Source organism: Citrus sinensis, chromosome 2 (genome assembly GCF_022201045.2).
Source record: "Citrus sinensis cultivar Valencia sweet orange chromosome 2, DVS_A1.0, whole genome shotgun sequence".
NCBI lineage: Eukaryota > Viridiplantae > Streptophyta > Magnoliopsida > Sapindales > Rutaceae > Citrus > Citrus sinensis.
The window spans coordinates 13,237,729-13,253,916 of NC_068557.1; the positions used below are offsets into that span (position 1 = coordinate 13,237,729).

Consider the following 16,188-nt stretch of genomic DNA (forward strand, 5'->3'; position numbering starts at 1 on the left):
AGTGTAATTTTCTCTCTGCTTTGCTTCGACCAAGATCTATGGCTGCCTCAACGAACTCTTTATGTTTGCCATAGTTAAATCCAGAAAGCACACACATATTCTTGAATTGTCTATTGGGAGTAGCTGCCATTGGAATATTTCTCAAAAATAATTTGTGAGTGCTTAACAAAAAGTCATATTTAAGAATCTTGGTGACAGTGGGTCACAACAACTGTGTATGAGGTGGCATGTCAGTGTCAAATAAAGTGTAAAGCACATGGATCGCGAGTCAAAAAGGAAACAGTAAAAAGAAAAAGAAACTGATAAAAAAAATTATTAAAGACAATAATGGAAAAGATAAAACAGCAGTGAAATAAAATAACAGTGAAGTAAAAGGATATTTACAGGTAGTTGCGATTGTGGCTCACATCTTCTTATGGTTTTACGTCCAAAAACGGCTTAAAAGCCCTCTATGGGTCGAGGATAGACTTCCCATCCAGTTTTCTCATAAACTGGCAAACAAGGTCGTTTATAGTCAGATTCCCGAGACTATATCGTGCATGCTCTTTCTGGAATAATGGCCATAACTGGAGAATCGCTCATTGCACGTATCCACTGGGATGTGTTTCAAGAGACAGAATGATATCATCCAATGACTCGTTATTCAAGTTATCACTAATGAATTGAATCTTATCTTCCCTATTATCAGACACCATTCCTAAAGAATATGGGTTTTTATTGCATCTCATTCTGGCACATTTATGACAAGCAACAGAAATTCTTCGAGCTCTTCGTTTTCTTGCATAATTTCCTTTACTACAACCAGGCACGTATGCAATAAATTTTGGAGGTAACTCACCTGCCAATCATACTTTAGCCTTGATTAACCAACGTATGTCAGCAAGTATGTTATTCCTCATGAGCAATCGCATGCGTTCGGACCGACCTTCATAGATTGTAAGGAGTGCATTATGAGGAAGTGAAGGGAATCGATTGTTAAACTTTGCTAGAATCTCGTTTCTGTCCATACCTTCGCCTCAGAATATCAGTTATTATAGGAAACTGAAGTAACCGACTTGATTGTCACGGAGTACCGTTATCCACCACTTCACCGGGGTAACAAACTAAAGTACACAAACAGAAAAAAAAAATTAAAAGACACAAAGAAAATTAAAATAGTCCTCTTGTTGAATTTACCTCAAGCTCCAACTGGATGTTGTAGACACTTCTCTCAATGTCTCTGAGTTGGCTTTCTAAATCCTCAACATAGGATACTAACTCTAGTGGTTGTAGAGCCTAAATACGATGTGTTTTACAAAATTGAATCTGCCTTTTGAGATGAGATTTTACATGTTGAAGTGGTTTAAGAATGTTCAAAGGAACTGTTTAGCTATGGTACTTATGATTAACAATGATAAGAGAAAACTTAATGGTTAAACAAACACACTTATGTAAAAATAATTTCAATTAGCAAAGAATAATAAAAAGAAAGAAAGAAAAAAAATCAAATCACCGAAAAGAAAGAAAAAAACTCAATTCAAATCTGGTGGGTCACTCAAATTTATTTCGGTGTCCTCTCCATGTGGTTGGTACTCTAGATATGGCTTTAATCTTTGACCATTAACTTTAAACGTGGCACCATTCTTTGGGTCTTTAATTTCAATTGCCCCATGTGGAAAAACAGTATAAATAATAAAGGGGCCAGACCAACGAGAGCGTAACTTACCTGGGACTAGGTGCAAGCGAGAATTGAATAAAAGTACTTTCTGACATAGAGTGAAAGATTTTCTCATAATTTGCTTGTCATGAAAGACTTTCATTCGCTGCTTGTAAATCTTGGCATTTTCATATGCATCATTGCAAAAAATAGTATAAATAATAAAGGGGCCAGACCAACGAGAGCGTAACTTACCTGGGAATAGGTGCAAGCGAGAATTGAATAAAAGTACTTTCTGACATGGAGTGAAAGATTTTCTCATAATTTGCTTGTCATGAAAGACTTTCATTCGCTGCTTGTAAATCTTGGCATTTTCATATGCATCATTGCGAATTTCTTCAAGTTCCGCCAGTTGTAATCTTCTTTCTGAGCTAGCTTGCTGCATGTCAAAGTTGAATTTCTTGATGGCCCAATACGCACAATGTTCGAGTTCCACAGGTAGGTGGCAAGCTTTTCCATACACTAGCCTGTAGGGTGACATCCCAATCGAGGTCTTGAAAGCCGTTCTATATGCCCATAATACATCATCAAGTCTTAATGACCAATCTTTTCTGTCTGGCCTCACCGTCTTTTCTAATATGTGCTTTATTTCTCGATTGGAGATCTCAACTTGGCCACTGATTTGCGGATGATATGGGGTTGCCACTTTGTGAGTGATTGAATACTTTTTCAAAAGAGTTTTGAATGGTTTGTTACAAAAATGGGCACCACCATAATTGATTATCGCTTGAGGGAATCCAAACCGTGAAACAATGTTGCTTTTCAAAAATCCTATCACCACCTTGTGATCATTGGTTCTACATGGAATTGCTTCTACCCATTTCGATACGTACTCAACAACAACTAATATGTATTGATGGCCAAAAGAAAGGGGAAAGAGTCCCATGAAGTCGATATCCCATACGTCAAAAATCTCAAACATTAGAATTGGATTTAGTGGCATCATATTCCTTCGTGTAATGCTCCCCATTCGTTGACACCTATCACATGAAGAACAAAAAGTGTAAGCGTCTCGAAATATAGTTGGCCAATAGAAACCACATTGTAAAACTTTAGTAGCTGTTTTCTTAGTACTGAAATAGCCTCTACAAGCTTGTTCATGGCATAATGAAAGGATATTTTAAATTTCATTTTTTGGGACACATTGTCTGACAATTTGATCTGCACAATACTTGAACAAATAAGGGTCATCCCAAAAGAAATTCTTTATTTCCGCAAAAAAATTGGCTTTGTCTTGGTTGGTCCAATGCTCTGGAAGTTGACCTGTAACAAGATAATTCACGATGTCAGCATACCACGGTAATGTTTCCACACTCATCAATTGTTCATCTGGAAATGACTCATTCAATGTTAAAGGTTCAGTAATTGTGTCAAAATGGAGACAAGAGAGATGGTCTGCCACAACATTTTCCGTGCCTTTCTTATCTTTAAATTCCAAGTCGAATTCCTACAAAAGTAACACCCAACGAATTAGTCTAGCTTTTGCATCTTTCTTTGTGAGAATATATTTAAGAGCAACATAATCTGTGAATACAATTATTTTACAACCAATGAGATACGATCGAAATTTCTCTAATGCAAACACTACTGCTAGTATTTCTTTTTTAGTAGTTGAATAGTTCAACTGTGCATAATTCAATGTCATACTAGCATAGTAAATAACATAGGGAATTCGATCAACTCTTTGTCCTAACACTGCTCCCACTGCATAATCAGATGCGTCACACATGAGCTCAAATGGTAAGCTCTAGTCTGGGGGCTGAATGATGGGTGATGATGTCAACAACTGCTTTAACTTTTCAAATGCCACAAGACATGAATCATTAAAGATAAAAGGTACATCCTTAGCAAGTAGATTGCATAAGGGTCTAGAAACTTTGCTAAAATCTTTAATGAAACGTCTATAGAAACCAGCATGCCCAAGGAAAGATCTTACTTCTTTGACTGTTTTGGGTGGAGGAAGATTAGAAATGAGATCCACCTTGGCTTTGTCAACCTCAATACCTTTGCTCGAAATGATGTGACCGAGAACAATACCTTATTTTACCATAAAATGGCACTTCTCCCAATTTAAGACTAAGTTCTTCTCGATACATCTCTGCAGAACTAATGTTAGATGATGTAAACATTGATCAAATGAATCACCAAAGACAGAAAAGTCATCCATAAAGACTTCAAGGAATCGTTCAACCATATCAGAAAAAATGCTTAACATGCATCGTTGAAATGTGGCAGGTGCATTACATAATCCAAATGACATCCTCCTATATACAAATGTGCCAAAAGGGCAAGTGGAAGTGGTCTGCTCTTGATCTTTTGGTGCTATGGGAATCTGATTATATCTTGAGTAGCCATCTAAAAAGTAATAAAATTCATGACCTGCTAATCTATCAAGCATTTGATCGATAAATGATAAAGGAAAATGGTCTGTACGTGTGACATAATTCAACTTTCTATAATCAATGCATACAGGCCATCATGTAGTTACTCCAGTTGGTATCAATTCATTATCGGCATTGGTAACTACTGTGACTCCTGATTTTTTAGGGACAACTTGTACATGACTGATCCATGAACTATCAGAAATGGGGTAAATGTTACCTGCATCTAATAGCTTAAGGACTTCAGTTCTAACAACTTCTTTCATGTTAGGATTTAACCGACGTTGCATTTCCCTAGTAGGTTTAGTATTTTCATTCAGGTGAATGTAATGTATGCAGTCTACTGGGTTTATACCTTTTATGTCTGCTATGATCCATCATAATGCTCCTTTGTGCTCTTTTAAAACATCAAACAACTTACCTTTTTGTTCGTCATTGAGGGATGATGAGATGATTACCGGTAGAGTACTTTCTTCTCCCAAAAATGCATATTCCAGAGTGTTGGGTAATAGTTTGAGCTCCAGTTTCGGTGGTGATTCTGATAATGAGATGAGTTTCTTCTCTGATGGTGCTAGTTGCTCAACTTTTGACTTCCATTTATTAATGTCCATGGATGGTGCTGAGTCAAGTAAGGCGTTGACCTCATCGACTGATCTGTCAATATCAAAATCCAAGCCAAAGTGAGTTAAACATGTTTGTAAAGGATCATCACTAAGGTTTGAAACAAAAGTATTATCAACTAATGTTTCTATTAAATTCACATCAACAATTCCATCATCTGCATTGTGAAGTTGTTTGGAAATGTTGAAAATGTTTAGCTCCATAATCATGTTGCCGAAGGACAACTGCATGTTTCCAGTTCTGCATTGAATGTGAGCATCCGCAATTGCTAAGAAAGGTCGGCTGAGGATAATGGGGATGTGCTTCCTTGAATCCTGGATTGGTTGAGTGTCAATTATAATGAAATCAACAGGAAAATAAAACTTATCTACCTGGATAAGCACGTCCTCCACAATACCATGAGGTATTTTTGTGGACCGATCTGCAAGTTATAACACTACTGGAGTTGGATGTAATTCTCCAAGTCCAAGTTTCACAAACACTGAATAAGGTAACAGATTTACACTAGCTCCTAAAATCCCACAAAGCATTCTCAATTGTGTGATTCTCTATACTACATGAGATAGTGGGGGAGCATGAGTCTTTGCATTTTAGAGGAATTTTGTGTTGGAGTATAGAACTAACGTTTTCTGTTAAAAATGCATTCTTTTGAGCATGAATGTTTCTCTTTTTAGTACAAAGGTCTTTAAGAAACTTGGCATAAGATGAAACTTGCTTTATAGTATCAAGTAAAGGGATGTTAACACTTACTTATTTGAAGATTTCAAGAATCTCACCTGTGGATTTTCCCTTCTTTCCTTTAGCTAACCTCTGAGGAAATGGAGCTTTGGGAACATATTCTCGTGGGTTGGTTTATTCTTTCTCTTCCGATGGTGAGTCTTCAACATTCACAGGTACAATTTGATTTTCTTTTGTCATTGGCATCTCTACTTTGTTGTCGACTTCTTTTCCTTTTCGCGAAGTCATGACTGCTTTGACCTCTCCATGCTGCTGTGGTGAACTGGTACTTGCTTCATGTACTCCTTTAGGATTAGGCACTGGTTGACTTGGAAATTTACCTTTCTCAACAGTCATTGCCAAGGTCTGAACTGAAGAAGCAAGTTGTCCTACCATCTTCTCGAGGCTTGAAACTGATTGGGCTTGTGAGTTGAAGCCTGCTCTCATTTCATTTCGTAGTCCATCAATGAGTGGTTCTGTTGCTCAATCGTAGAATGAGTAACATTCTTGAAATTATGGAAAGCATCCTCCCATGGTCTGGGTTGAGAGTAGTTTTGGTTATGATTGTATGGTCTAAATGGTGGCTGAAAGGCTTGAGGAATTTGAGGAATTAGTTGCATTGGTGGAGCTGGAGCTGCTGGTCCATTCTGTTGGAATCCTTGAGAGCATGAAAAATTAGGGTGGTCTCTCCATCCAGGGTTATATATGTTGGAGTATGGGTTGTAATTAGATGGTTTTCTCATTACACCTATGGCATTGGCTTGATCTAAGTATGAGTCATGGTCATGTGGCTCTGTTGATTTAGCAGTCGATAACGATGCTATTTGTCGAGCGAGACCTTCAACCATCTCCTTGACTTATTTGATTCCCGAAGTTGACTTGCCAATGTGAACCTCATTTACTCATTTAATTCTTTTAGTATTCCTGAGTAACTGACTCCGTTGTTGGGAATTATCCGCTTGTCGCTGGAAGAATTCCCAAATCTCTGATGCACTTTTTGACATTAGCTCTCCTCCACTTGTTGTCATTAGTCATTCTTGCACATTCGGCAATAATCCCTTCAAAAAGTATTGGTATTGGTGCCATTTCTCGTACCCATGATGTGGACACTTCAAGAGTAGCCCATTGAATCGCTCCCATGTTTCGAAAAACGACTCGCCTTTTCTCTGGGTAAACTCTGAAATTTCATTGTGAATAGTATTGGTTTTATGCACTGAGAAATATTTATTCAAAAATTTAGTTACCATTTGTTCCCATGATGTAATGCTATTGGTAGGTAATGTATTGAGCCATGAACGAGCTCTATCCTTTAAAGAAAATGAGAATAATCTAAGTTTAACATCATCATCTGAAAAATTCTCATATCTAAATGTTTGACAAAAAGCATGAAAATCATTCAAATGATTATATGGGTCCTCATTTTCTAGGCCATAGATTGTTGGGAGACAATTTAGCACACTAGATTTTGGTTCAAAACTCCTAGAAGCTACATTTGGGTATCTTATGCATGATGTGCTCAAATTAGCTAGGGGACTAAAGTAGTCCTTAAATGACCTATCATGTGGTGGTGCTTGTTGTTGCAAATCTATTTTATTTTTAACATGTTTGTGTGTGCACAATATTTTTTCTAATTCAAGGTCTATAGGCTCAAGATTAGGTAATAGTGACCTTCGACTATGCATGCAAAGAACATAAATAAATGGGAACAAAACAAATAAAAATAAAGAAGAAGAAGAAATTACGGTACTAATCTTATTACGCTGTTACAATCTTTCTATAAAAAAAAACACACTTAAAAAAAATACGTGAAATAAATTAACTAAAAATAAATTAATAAGCTAAACAAAAAAAATTACAAAGAAAATTAAATTACAAAATTTTAAAGAAGAGAAAATGAAAAGAAATTCTTACCTTTAAATGTAGATTCACTTTTTTTTCTTTTTTCTTTTTTTATAAAAAAAATTACAAGAAAATAATTAAAAGAAATTATTCATAAAAATTAATTTTACGAATTAAAATAACTTACCTCCCTGGCAACAGCGCCAAAAACTTATTGTGCAAATTTTATTAAACTCGTAAGCGCACGAATCTATTGTAGAATAGATTAATGGTGACGAGTGTTGATCCCACGAGGAGGTGGATTTTAATTATGTGTAGAATTAATTTTGTATGAGGGTTGTTGGATTTGTGGTAAAAGTGACTTAGATTATCCTAAAATTGGAATTGAAATGCCGAGAATAAATTGAAGAGAAATCTATTGAAATGACGTACTTGGGTATCTTGATTCGTATCAACATGCACTATGGACAAAATATTCCTTATTAATGCCAATTAAATCATGAGGGAGGTATCCACACCTCATGAGCCACACTCTAATCAATATGGTGCTAAGGGCTTATCATGCCAAATAATAATAACCTTGTACTAGAGAGCCGGTGAAACCAGGGCGGTATCTAAACAAGTTTATTATTATTTGTCAACGAGAAGTCAAAACATTCACAAAAACTAGAGGGGAAGAGAAAATAAATTTACCAAATAAAGCCCATGACATATGTTGAGATTTCACCTTCAACCCAAGCTTGAAAGAAAATTAGCTACTCATAATTGAACTAGGGGCAAAATGAGAATTTATTAAAATACATAGGAAATACAAGATGGAGAAGGAATTACAGAAAATAGATCCCAAAAATGGATTCAGAGTTATCAAATGAGGGGGGGAGGCCCCTTTTTTATAGATACATTGAGTAAATCATGGCCATCGGATTAAAAACAGTTTGGACACTCAAGATTGCGCCACATCATTAGTCAACAATACGCGGTTTGACCACGCGGTTTGAACAGTATCGCGGTTTGGTTGAAAATAATCCTGTGTATATGCATGTACCGTACGCGTAATTTTTGGTCCACTAACATACTGTCAGGTCACCAATCAACAATGCATAAGAATTTGAGTCCAATAGGATCGTGACACCTTATCAGTCACTGCCACATCATCGGTCAATGTCACATCATCGATCTGTCTATGTGAACAATGTTGTGAACAGTAACGTAGATAGTACCTTACATGTGAATAGTACCATACATGTGAATAGTGCTATTTTTCCTTTTATGCTCCTCCTAAGGTTTTTGACAGTCCTGAGTTCAAAAGTGATGTCCGTTTTGCCGTCTGATCTCTTGTTCATTGTGAAATGACCATAATACCCTTAAAATATATAAAATACTTAATTAAAATAAAACACACGTAATTAAATAATAAGAAACTTAAATACATAAAAGTAAGGGTGTTAGTAAGACTTGAAGTGTAAAATGACGATTTTTTCCTTTATAAATATACATTTTCTAACACTCAACAATATGCTCCAAAGTAAGATTCCTACAAAAGTGAAGGATCCAGGAAGTTTTACAATGCCCTGCTCTATAGGAACTAAGTACACAGGCAGAGCAGTTTGTGACTTGGGAGCCAATATGAATCTGATGCCATTGTCTATATTTATGCAATTGGGAGTAGGGGAATGCAGACCAACAACAGTTACTCTGCAATTAGCTGACAGATCTCATGCATATCCTGAAGGAAAAATTGATGATGTACTGGTGAAGGTGGACAAATTCATCTTCCCAGTAGACTTCATTGTACTGGACTTTGATGCTGATAAAGAGGTACCCATAATACTTGGAAATCCTTTCCTAGCAACAGGAAAGACTCTGATAGATGTACAGAACGGAGAGCTCACCGTAAGAGTGAATGATTAGCAAGTCATATTTAATGTACTAGAGGCTATGAAGAACCTTGATGAAGTAAAAGATTGCAATTTCCTAAGTGTTGTGGATTTTGTTGTAGTAGACAGAATGGACAGATGCTGCAGTAATGAGATCAATAGAGTGACCACCTTTGAAGATTTAGAAGAGGAAGAAAAGCATTTTGATAGGCATAATAGGTTTATTGAGCATCTGAATCTTTCAGACAGGGAAATAAAAACAACTTTACCATCTATTGAATCATATTCTAGTCTTGAATTAAAATTGTTACCTTCACATTTGAAATATGTTTATCTTGGTCAAAACAACACACTCCCAGTAATCATTTCCTCTACCTTGAATGCAGGTCAAGAACAGAGTCTCGTAGATTTGCTTGGAAGATACAGAAGAGCAATTGGATGGACCATGGCAAACATCAAGGAGATAAGCCCATCAATATGCATGCATAAAATCCTGTTAGAAGATTGCTTCAGCAATTCGGTGGAGCATCAGAGAAGGTTGAACCCTATTGTGAAAGCAGTGGTGAAAAAGGAAATCATCAAATGGCTGGATGCTGGAATCATATATCCAATATCAGACAGTTCGTGGGTGAGCCCAATTCAATGTGTTCCAAAGAAGGGAGGGATAACAATGATAGCTAATGAGAGGGATGAACTTATTCCTACAAGGACAGTGACTGGATAGAGAGTATGTATGGATTACAGGAAGCTCAACAAATCCACAAGGAAAGATCACTTCCCACTCCTATTCATAGATCAAATGTTGGACAGACTTGCTGGAAAATAGTACTATTGCTTCCTAGATGGGTATTCAGGCTACAACCAGATTGTTATAGCTCCAGAAGATTAGGAGAAGACTACATTTACCTGTCCTTATGGAACATTTGCCTTTAGAAGAATGCCCTTTGGTTTGTGCAATGCTCCAGTAACTTTTTAAAGATGCATGATGTCTATTTTTTCTGATATGGTAAAGCAGACTTTAGAAGTTTACATGGATGACTTCTTAGTTTTTGGAGAGACATACAATGATTGTTTACATAACTTGGAAGAAGTTCTTAAAAGATGTGAGATGACTAACTTAGTACTCAATTGTGAAAAGTGTCATTTCATGGTGCAAGAAGGAATAATGTTGGGTCATAAGGTATCCAAGAATTGCATTGAGGTAGACAAAGCCAAGATAGAGGTAATAGATAAACTGCCACCTTCCACTTCAATAAAGGGTATTAGGAGTTTTCTTGGTCATGCTGGATTTTACAGAAGATTCATTAAGGATTTTTCCAAGGTAACTAAACCATTATGTTCATTGCTAGAATATGACAAGCCTTTTCACTTTGACAAAGATTGTCTCCAAGCATTTGGAGAATTAAAGAAAGCTCCGATCACTGCACCAGTGGTTATATCTCCAGACTAGACTCTATCATTTGAACTGATCTGTGATGCTAGTGACCATTCTGTGGGAGCAGTATTAGGGCAAAGAAAGGATAAGGTTTTTCACTCCATATACTATGCAAGCAAAACTCTTACTCAAACTCAAATCAATTACACCACTACAGAGATAGAGTTGCTAGCAGTAGTATTTACTTTTGATAAATTCAGAGCTTACTTGGTGGGTACTAAAGTAACTGTATACACAGACCATGCAGCCATCAAATACTTAATTTCAAAGAAGGATGCCAAACCAAGATTAATCAGATGGATCTTATTGCTTTAAGAATTTAATCTGGAAATTAAAGATAGAAAGGGGACTGAGAATAAAGTAGCAGACCACCTATCACGGCTGGAAGCAGACACAAGTATCTTGACAAGGAGTGACATCACTGAAACTTTTCCTGATGAACAACTATTGGTAGTATAGCAAGCACAGATGCTGCAACAGTCAGGATCTCCATGGTATGCAGATTTGGCTAACTACTTAGTAAGTGGGTTGCTACCACCTGAGCTGAAGTTTCAGGAGAAAAAGAAATTTCTTCATGATGTTAGAAGTTATCAGTGGGATGACCCACATTTATATAAGCTATGCTCAGATCAAGTAATTCGAAGATGTGCTTCAGAAGGAGAAATTCCCTACATACTGGAGTCATGCCATGCTGCAGCATATGGAGGACATTTTGGTAGTCACAGAACAACTGCTAAAGTTCTACAATCAGATTATTACTGGCCTTTTATTTTTAAAGATGCTTATGAATTTGTTAAATGTTGTGACAGGTGTCAAAGGACAGGGAACATCACTAAAAGACATGAAATGCCATTGACCAACATTCTGGAAGTGGAAGTTTTTGATGTCTGGGGAATAGATTTCATGGGACCTTTTCCACCATCCTTTGGGAACTTATATATCATTGTTGCTGTGGATTATGTCTCCAAGTGGGTAGAAGCTGCAGCATTACCTACCAATGATGCTAAAACAATGGTGGCTTTTCTTCAGAAAAATATTTTTTTCCAGGTTTGGTACTCCTAAAGCAATTATTAGTGATGAGGGTACTCATTTTTGCAATAAAGTCTTTGCTGCAGCTATGGTAAAATATGGAGTCAGACACAAGGTAGCAACAACATGTCACCCACAATCCAATGGTCAGGCTGAAGTGTCCAACAGAAAAATTAAAAAGATCTTAGAAAAAGTGGTGAACCCAATAAGGAAGGATTGGTCTTTGCAGTTACATGACTCCCTATGGGCCTATAGAACAACATACAAAACTCCACTTAGCATGTCTCCTTACCGAATTATTTATGGGAAGGCTTGTCACTTGCAACTAGAGCTAGAGCATAAAGCACACTGGGCACTGAAGCAATTAAATTGGGATATTCATGCTGTAGCAGAGCAAAGGAAGCTTCAACTTTATGAGCTTGATGAATTACAACCATTATCATATGAAAATGTAAGAATCTATTAAGAGAGGACAAAACACTGGCACGACAAGCATATTCAAAACAGGCAATTCAGCCCTGGTCAATTAGTGTGGCTTTATAATACAAGATTAAGATTATTTCCGGGAAAGCTAAAATCACGATGGTCTGAACCTTTTAAGCTGTTGAAATTTTATCCTCATGGAGCTGTTGATCTTTTAGATGAACAAACAGGTCAAGAATTTAAAGTTAATGGACACAGGGATAAGCATTACATACACCTAGCGACAGATTGTTCAAAGGAGTTTTTACTCCTTAAAGAACCTAGCTATTGAGTAGTGAAAGAAGGTCAGGCTGAAGGACCTTAAATCAAGCGCTCAATAGGGGGCAACCCATTGTGGAGAAAGCCAACTCAAACCGAGTTTGATCCTCTTTGGTTTTGTTGACGACTCTCCCTTTCTTCCATTTTATTTAATTTTTTTCTTCAATTCAAGTTATTTAGTTTTATCTTTTCACATTATTGCACTCTTTACTTTTGTTATCATTTGATCTCTTTATTTTTAATTATTTTTAGAATTGGTTTTAGTTTTTGTGGTAAGTATGTGTGGCGATTGAATTCCTTTTTGACAAGTGAGGTTGTACGGTTACAGAGTGTAGAGTCAAGTCACGTGTCAGAAGGTATGAGAATGGAGTATGTAACCGTTGCTAGAGCACGCAAATGGGTGCTGCAGCAACTAATATTGCCATTACAGTAATTAAAAATTGGAGCCTCTCACTTACCGTTGGAGATAAATCATGACAGATGGTTGCATGAATTTGGATAGCGATTGAGAAAAAATCTCCTAAATGAATGCATTAATTTAGCTGGCCTATGTTTTTGGGATATACTTATTATATTCAAAATATTTTTTCCCCAATTTATCTTTATTTACCGGATTTATCTTCATTTAAATTCAACTATAAAAGGGAATCACTGTGCATAGTGACCTACGACATTATTCCCTCTCCTTCGCAAGTGCAACTCTAATAATTCTTACCCTCATCTTCTCATTTTACTCTCAGGGACATTATCCTCCATTTGTTACTGCTATAGCCATGCCAAGGTATAAGAAAACAACCAGCCGCCTCAAAGATCCTTTACGCTTTTAGAGTTACCATGCTAAAGAAAAATATGAAGAATTCATTGACCTGTGCAAGATTCTGGAAGAAAAAAGGGTTTCAATTTCCAAAACAACTCATCGAAATTGTGCAAACAATACACAATGCTGCAGCAAAGCGTGGATGGTTAGAGTTTTGCAACCACCCTCGAGATCCTGTTCTACCAATAGTCAAGGAATTTTACGCCAATTTGGTAAGCTCTGATCAGCACAACATTTGGGTAAGAAACACACTTGTTCCATTAGACTTCCACGTTGTAAATGCTTTTTATAATTTACCTGCTGAAATTAATTGTGAGTATGCCAAGTTGCTTGATAAATTGACCACGAAAAAATGGAACACCATCTTCATAACTTTTACAATAGAAGGGGCATCATGGGCTAATAAGGAAGGGCGTGTAGTTAATAAGATATATTTGAAACCTATTGCTAAGGTGTGGGTGAAATTTCTGAAATCTAGGCTTATGCCAACCACTCACACTACTACAGTTTCACAAGAAAGGTTAGTGTTGTTATATGCCATTGTTCGGGGGCTTCCTATAAATGTGGGCAGCATCATCGAAAACGAAATCAGAGATTGTGCAGTAAAGAATCACAAAACTACTGCCTTGCTATTTCCTTCACTCATTACCAGCATCTGTGTAGTATCCGGTGTTTGTCTTGATGCGAAAGATGAACATGTCAAGAATGATGGTGCCTTTACGACACGTACCATTGAGAGAGTTGCTGGTGAGAGTGCTGGAACAACAATTGAACCAGCTGCTGTAACAGGAGCAATGTGCTGAGGCTCAACAAAGAGAAAACGATCGGTTTTGGAGCTATCTACAACACCTGGACAACCAACTACACTAATTTCCTCTTTACATGAAACACACTCACCAGAACTTCCCTAATTCATTGTTCCAGCAGTACAATTTTGACACCAACACCACAAGTGCTCTAGCAGAAGCCAGTGAGGAAGCCACTGCCACAGATGAACCAGAAGCTGAAGCTGCAGCAGAACCACAAGCGGAGGTAGAATTAGAAGATGCTGAACCATCTGATCAACCTGAAGAAGAAGGTGACAAGTCTGCGACTGACAACTCACCCACAGAGGCAGAGGACGACTTTGAGAAAGAGCGTGAGGAACCCTCAATCAATACCCATTCCAAAACTAGGAAAAGGCACATTATACAAGAAAAGGAAGAGAATGACCCTAAAGAGGAACCCTCCATTCCAGTCCTTTTGGGCAAGGGCAAGGCAAAAATAGCAACACCTCCAGCCTCTGAAGATGAAATGGAGCAAATCGATGCAGAGCTGGCTGCTGCAGCAACCAGAGTTACACCTACACTTGCAGAAGCCAAGCGGCTGCTTGATATAATTGCCGCCATCACAGCTGAGGGCCAGGTAGTTGATGCATCAACCCTAATGTTGAGTGTTAGAAAATGTATATTTATAAAGGAGAAAATCATCATTTTACATTTCACGTCTTACTAACAACCCTTACTTTTATGTATTTAAGCTTCTTATAATTTAATTATGTGTGTTTTATTTTAATTAAGTATTTTATATATTTTAGGGGCATCATGGTCATTTCACAATACACCAGAGATCAGACGGCAAAACAGACATCACGTTTGAACTCAGAACGGTAAAAAATCTTAGGAGGAGCATAAAAGGAAAAATGGCACTGTTCACATGTACGGTACTATTCATGTGCACGGTATTGTCTACGTTGCTGTTCACGACACTGTTCACATAGACGGATCGATGACGTGGCATTGAGCAATAATGTGGCATTGACTGATGAAGTGTGACGATCCTATTGGACTAAAATTCTTATGTACTGTTGATGGTGACGTGGCAGCGTATCAGTGGACTAAAAATCTTGCGTACGGTACATGCATCACACAGGATTATTTTCAACCAAACCGCGTCACTGTTCAACCCGGGTAAAATCGTGTTACTGTTCACCGGCGTGGTCAAACCGCGTACTGTTGACTGATGATGTGGCGCAATCCTGAGCGTCCAAACTGTTTTTAATCCGATGGCCACGATTTACTCAATGTATCTATAAAAAAGGGGGTCTCCCCCCTAATTTAATAGCTCTGAATCCATTTTTGGGATTTATTTTCTGTAATTCCTTCTCCATCTTGTATTTTCTATGTATTTTAATAAATTTTTATTTTACCCCTAGTTCAATTATGAGTAGCTAATTTTCTTTCAAGCTTGGGTTGAAGGTGAAGTCTCAACATGTGTCATGGGCTTTATTTGGTAAATTTATTTTCTCTTCCCCTCTAGTTTTTGTGGATGTTTTGACTTCTCGTCGACAAATAATAATAATCTTGTCTAGATACCGCCTTGGTTTCACCGGCTCTTTAGTACAAGGTTATTATTATTTGGCACGATAAGCCCTTAGCACCATATTGATTAGAGTGTGGTTCATGAGGTGTGGATTCCCCCCTCATGATTTAATTGGTATTAATAAGGAATATTTAGCCCATGGTGTATGTTGATACGGATCCAGATCCCCAAGTATGTCATTTCAATAGATTTCTATTCAATTTATTCTCGACATTTAAATTCTAATTTTAGGATAATCTAAGTCATTTTCACCACAAATCCAACCACCCTCATACAAAATTAATTCTACACACAATTAGAATCAACCTCCTCGTGGGATCGACACTCGTCACCATTGATCTATTCTACAATAGATTCGTGCATTTACGAGTTCAATAAAATTTACACAACAAGTTTTTGGCGCCATTACCGGGGAGGTAAGTTATTTTAATTCGTAAAATTAATTTTTGTGAATAATTTCTTTTATTTTTTTTCTTGTATTTTTTTTATTATTAAAAAAGAAAAAGAAAAAAAAGTGAATCTACATTTAAAGGTTAGTATTTCTTTTCTTTTTCTCTTCTTTAAAATTCTGTAATATAATTTTCAATTTATTTTTCTTTGTAATTTTTTTGTTTATTTTATTAATTTATTTTTAGTTAATTTATTTCACGTATTTATTTTTGTGTATTTTTATA

General features: G+C 36.9%; 1 non-coding gene across 1 annotated transcript; it reads left to right on the plus strand.

Annotated features, from left to right (window-relative positions):
• The first annotated feature begins 6,507 nt into the window (after positions 1 to 6,507).
• Positions 6,508 to 6,611, plus strand: LOC112495842 (small nucleolar RNA R71). Its single transcript, XR_003062218.1, has one exon. It is a non-coding gene; the product is annotated as a small nucleolar RNA R71 (small nucleolar RNA).
• The last annotated feature ends 9,577 nt before the right edge of the window (positions 6,612 to 16,188 follow it).